Source organism: Arachis stenosperma, chromosome 7, assembly GCF_014773155.1.
Source record: "Arachis stenosperma cultivar V10309 chromosome 7, arast.V10309.gnm1.PFL2, whole genome shotgun sequence".
Taxonomy (NCBI): Eukaryota; Viridiplantae; Streptophyta; class Magnoliopsida; order Fabales; family Fabaceae; genus Arachis; species Arachis stenosperma.
Genome location: NC_080383.1, coordinates 48,066,214 through 48,071,630, shown reverse-complemented (window position 1 = coordinate 48,071,630; position 5,417 = coordinate 48,066,214). Strand labels below are relative to the sequence as shown.

Below are 5,417 nucleotides of genomic sequence, written 5' to 3'. Positions count from 1 at the left end.
ATGATATTTCAAACCACTAACCATCTCCTTTTTACTCTTAAAGCCACAAATATGTCTAAGTTGACCATCCGTCTCAAGCAAACCATATTCAAGGGGAATAATAAAGCTTAAGTATAAAGAATTTACCCACTTGAATGAAAAGATAGATGGTGGTGGCTTGGGGAGAGGTATCTCCAATGTGCTAGCGAGCTCTACTCCCTTGTATTCTTCCTTGTCAACTTCCACCTCTTCATAAACTTCTTCGTTTTTAATCCTTTGTTCATCATTTTCATCTAGCTCTTCTCCATCACTCAAATCATAAATTGGAGGACGAGAGAAATCTACCTCCACATCACTTTCAAATTCATTGGGAGAAGGTTCTTCAAATTTAAAGGATTTTCCACCAAGAAAATTGGATGCATGATCTTCATCACCAAGGGAACTCAATTCTTGCTTCATTCCTTCCAAGTCTTAATTCAAAAATTGTTTTGGAGGTTGTGCACTTCCCTCCTCAACATCAAATTCAATCTTCTTGGAGGAGTTTTCTTCAATTCTAAGTTCCCAAGGGGGTTCCGCATCTCCTAAGTCTTTGATGAGCGGATAATTTGTACGCTTTTTGGCATTGTTTTTAGTATGTTTCTAGTAGGATTTAGTTAGTTTTTAGTATATTTTTATTAGTTTTTAGTTAAAATTCAATTTTCTGGACTTTACTATGAGTTTGTGTGTTTTTCTGTGATTTCAGGTATTTTCTGGCTGAAATTGAGGGACCTGAGCAAAAATCTGATTCAGAGACTGAAAAGGACTGCAGATGCTGTTGGATTCTGACCTCCCTGCACTCGAAGTGGATTTTCTGGAGCTACAAAAGCCCAATAGGCGCGCTCTCAACGGCGTTGGAAAGTAGACATCCTGGGCTTTCCAGAAATATATGATAGTCTATACTTTGCCCAAGATTTGATGGCCCAAACCGGCGTTCAAAGTCACCCTCAGAATTCCCAGCGTTAAACGCCGGAACTGGCACCAAAATGGGAGTTAAACGCCCAAACTGGCATAAAAGCTGGCGTTTAACTCCAAGAAGAGTCTCTACACGAAAATGCTTCATTGCTCAGCCCAAGCACACACCAAGTGGGCCCGGAAGTGGATTTTTATGTCATTTACTCATCTCTGTACACCCTAGGCTATTAGTTCTCTATATATAGGACCTTTTACTATTGTATTAGAAGAGCTTTTTGATCATGTTTTTATGATTGAACTCACTTTGGGAGGCTGGCCATTCGGCCATGCCTAGACCCTGTTCTTATGTATTTTCAACGGTGGAGTTTCTACACACCATAGATTAAAGTGTGGAGCTCTGCTGTACCTCGAGTATTAATGCAATTACTATTGATCTTCTATTCAATTCCGCTTGTTCTTTGTCCAAGATATCACTTGTTCTTCAACTTGATGAATGTGATGATCCATGACACTCATCATCATTCTCACCTATGAACGTGTGACTGACAACCACCTCCGTTCTACCTTAGATTGAGTGAATATCTCTTGGATTCCAGACACACGATGCATGGTTGATCGCCTGACAACCGAGTGCTCGCCTGACAAACGAGCCAGCCATTCCGTGAGATCAGAGTCTTCGTGGTATAGGCAAGAACTGATGGCGGCATTCAAGAGAATCCGGAAGGTCTAACCTTGTCTGTGGTATTCTGAGTAGGATTCAATGATTGAATGACTGTGACGTGCTTCAAACTCCTTAGGGTGGGGCGTTAGTGACAGACGCAAAAGAATCAATGGATTCTATTCCGGCCTGATCGAGAACCGACAAATGGATAGCCGTGCCGTGACAGGGTGCGTTGAACATTTCCATTGAGAGGATGGGAGGTAGCCACTGACAACGGTGAAACCCTTGCATAAGCTTGCCATGGAAAGGAGTAAGAAGGATTGGATGAAGACAGTAGGAAAGCAGGGAGACGGAAGGGAAAGCATCTTCATACACTTATCTGAAGCTCTCATCAATGATATACATAAGTATCTCTATCTTTATCTTTATGTTATATTCATATATCATCTACACCCATTTGAGTCTGCCTGACTAAGATTTACAAGGTGACCATAGCTTGCTTCATACCAACAATCTCCGTGGGATCGACCCTTACTCGCGTAAGGTTTATTACTTGGACGACCCAGTGCACTTGCTGGTTAGTTGTGCAAAGTTGTGTATGCCATGGTATTGAGCACCAAGTTTTCGGGGCCATTACTAGGGATTAATTGATTTGTGAAAAGTAGTGATCACAATTTCGCACACCAAGTTTTTGGCGCCGTTGCCGGGGATTGTTTCGAGTATGGACAACTGACGGTTCATCTTGTTGCTTAGATTAGGTATTTTTCTTCAGAGTTCTTAAGAATGAATTCTAGAGTTTCATGATGATCTGTTGAAATCTGGCTGGCTGAGAAGCCATGTCTAATCTTATTGGACCGAGGTTTCAACTAATCATCACAAGAGCTTATTGATCTCTATCAATCTTGCTATTGGAGCAATGATCTGCTAAGGCTTGGCTGGCCATTGGCCATGTCTAGTGTTTTGGACCGAAGCTTTCTTTGAAAGCTTGGCTGGCTGTGAAGCCATGTCTAATTCCTGGACCGGAGTCTTAGACTAGCATTGCAATGATTCCTGGAATCCAAATTGAGAATTCTGAAACCTTTATTTTCTATTCTCATATAATTTTCGAAAAATCCAAAAAAAAAATTTTTTTACAAAATCATAAAAATCCAAAAATATTGCATGTTTCTGTTCTTATTGCATTCATGCATGTATCTTCATTGATCTTCAAGTTGTTCTTGATGATTTCATTGCTCTGATCTTTGAATTCTATTGACTTGAGTGTTTTGTGTTTCTCATATGCATTCTCATGTTGTTAGTGTCAGTAGTATACAAACTGCTAAGTTTGGTGTCTTGCATGCATTGTTATTTGATTTTAGTTGCATTTTGATTATTCCTCATTATTAAAAATCCAAAAATATTTTTAAATTTGTGTCTTTTCAAGTCAATAATACAGAGAATTGAAGATTCAGAACATACTGCAGAGGAACTATACAGAAAAAGCTGGGCGTTCAAAACGCCCAGTGAAGAAGGACAGACTGGCGTTTAAACGCCAGCCAGGGTGCCTGGTTGGGCGTTTAACGCCCAAAAGGGTAGAGTTTTGGGCGTTAAACGCCAGAATGTGCACCATTCTGGGCGTTTAACGCCAGGATGGCACAAGAGGGAAGATTTTGTTTTTCAAATCAATTTTTTTTTTAGTTTTCAAAGTTTTTCAAAATCAAATCTTTTTCAAATCATATCTTTTCAATCAAATGTTTTCAAAATCAATTTCTTTCTTTTTTTAAGGATACTTGCTAACAATTAATGATTTGATTGAACATCTCAAGTATGTTGCCTTTTCTGTTGAGAAAGGTTTAATGTTTGAATCATATCTTTTCTTATTAGGCAAGTCATTAATTTTTAAAATCAAATCTTTTTAAAATGTTTTTCAAATCATATCCTCTTAACCACATCTTTTTCAAAACAGTTTTCAATCAAATCTTTTTTATTTCTAATTTCAAAATCTTTTTCAAAAATTGCTTGATTTCTTTCCCACTCTTAATTTTCGAAAATTATCAATCAACTTTCAAAATGTTTTTAAAATCTTTTTAACTTAATTTTCGAAAATTTCTTCCTCTCTTCTCACATCCTTCTATTTATGGACTAACACTATTCCTTAATGCAAAATTCGAACTCCATCTTCTTTGATAAGTTCGAATTTTCTACTTCTGCCTTCTATTTTTCTTTTCCTCTGACACCTCAAGGAATCTCTATACTGTGACATAGAGGATTCCATATTTTCTTGTTCTCTTCTCTTTCATATGAGCAGGAACAAAGACAAAGGCATTCTTGTTGAAGCTGACCCTGAACCTGAAAGGACCTTGAAGCGAAAGCTAAGAGAAGCTAAGGCACAACTCTCTGCAGAGGACCTAACCGAATTCTTCAAAGAAGAAGAACCCATGGCAGCCGAAAACAACAACAATGCCAACAATGCAAGGAAGGTGCTGGGTGACTTTACTGCACCTACTCCCGACTTCTATGGGAGAAGCATCTCTATCCCTGCCATTGGAGCAAACAACTTTGAGTTTAAGCCTCAATTAGTTTCTCTAATGCAACAGAATTGCAAGTTCCATGGACTTCCATTGGAAGATCCTCATCAGTTCTTAGCTGAATTCTTGCAAATCTGTGACACTGTCAAGACTAATGGGGTTGACCCTGAGGTCTACAGACTTATGCTATTCCCTTTTGCTGTACGAGACAGGGCTAGAACATGGTTGGACTCACAACCTAAAGAAAGCCTGGACTCATGGGAAAAGCTAGTCAATGCCTTCTTGGCAAAGTTCTTTCCACCTCAAAAATTGAGTAAGCTTAGAGTGGAAGTCCAAACCTTCAGACAGAAGGATGGAGAATCCCTCTATGAAGCTTGGGAAAGATACAAACAATTAATCAGAAAATGTTCTTCTGACATGCTTTCTGAATGGAGCATCATAGGTATTTTCTATGATGGTCTGTCTGAACTGTCCAAGATGTCTTTGGATAGCTCTGCTGGAGGATCTCTTCATTTGAAGAAGACGCCTACAGAAGCTCAAGAGCTAATTGAAATGGTTGCAAATAACCAATTCATGTATACTTCTGAAAGGAATCCTGTGAACAATGGGACTAATCAGAAGAAAGGAGTTCTTGAGATTGACACTCTGAATGCCATATTGGCTCAGAATAAAATATTGACTCAACAAGTCAATTTGATTTCTCAAAGTCTGTCTGGAATGCAAAATGCACCAAGCAGTACTAAGGATGCTTCATCTGAAGAAGAAGCTTATGATCCTGAGAACCCTTCAATGGAAGAGGTGAATTACCTAGGAGAACCCTATGGAAACACCTATAATTCTTCATGGAGAAATCACCCAAATTTCTCATGGAAGGATCAACAGAGACCTCAACAAGGTTTCAACAACAATAATGGTGGAAGAAACAGGTTTAGCAATGGCAAGCCTTTTCCATCATCTTCTCAGCAACAGACAGAGAATGCTAAACAGAACCCCTCTGACTTAGCAACCATGGTCTCTGATCTAATCAAAACCACTCAAAGTTTCATGACTGAAACAAGGTCCTCCATTAGGAACTTGGAGGCACAAGTGGGGCAGTTGAGCAAGAAAATTACTGAACTCCCTCCTAGTACTCTTCCAAGCAATACAGAAGAAAATCCAAAAGGAGAGTGCAAGGCCATCAACATGGCCGAATATGGAGAGGAAGGGGAGGAAGTGAACGCCACTGAGGAAGACCTCAATGGGCGTGCACTAGCCTCCACTGAGTTCCCTAATGAGGAACCATGGGAATCTGAGGCTCAAAATGAGACCATAGAGATTCC

At 39.4% G+C, this 5,417-nt stretch overlaps 1 non-coding gene across 1 annotated transcript; it reads right to left on the bottom strand.

Annotated features, from left to right (window-relative positions):
- Nucleotides 1-4,413: 4,413 nt before the first annotated feature.
- On the bottom strand, nt 4,414-4,521 carry LOC130942628 (small nucleolar RNA R71). Its single transcript, XR_009071193.1, has one exon. It is a non-coding gene; the product is annotated as a small nucleolar RNA R71 (small nucleolar RNA).
- Between the last annotated feature and the right edge of the window lie 896 nt (nt 4,522-5,417).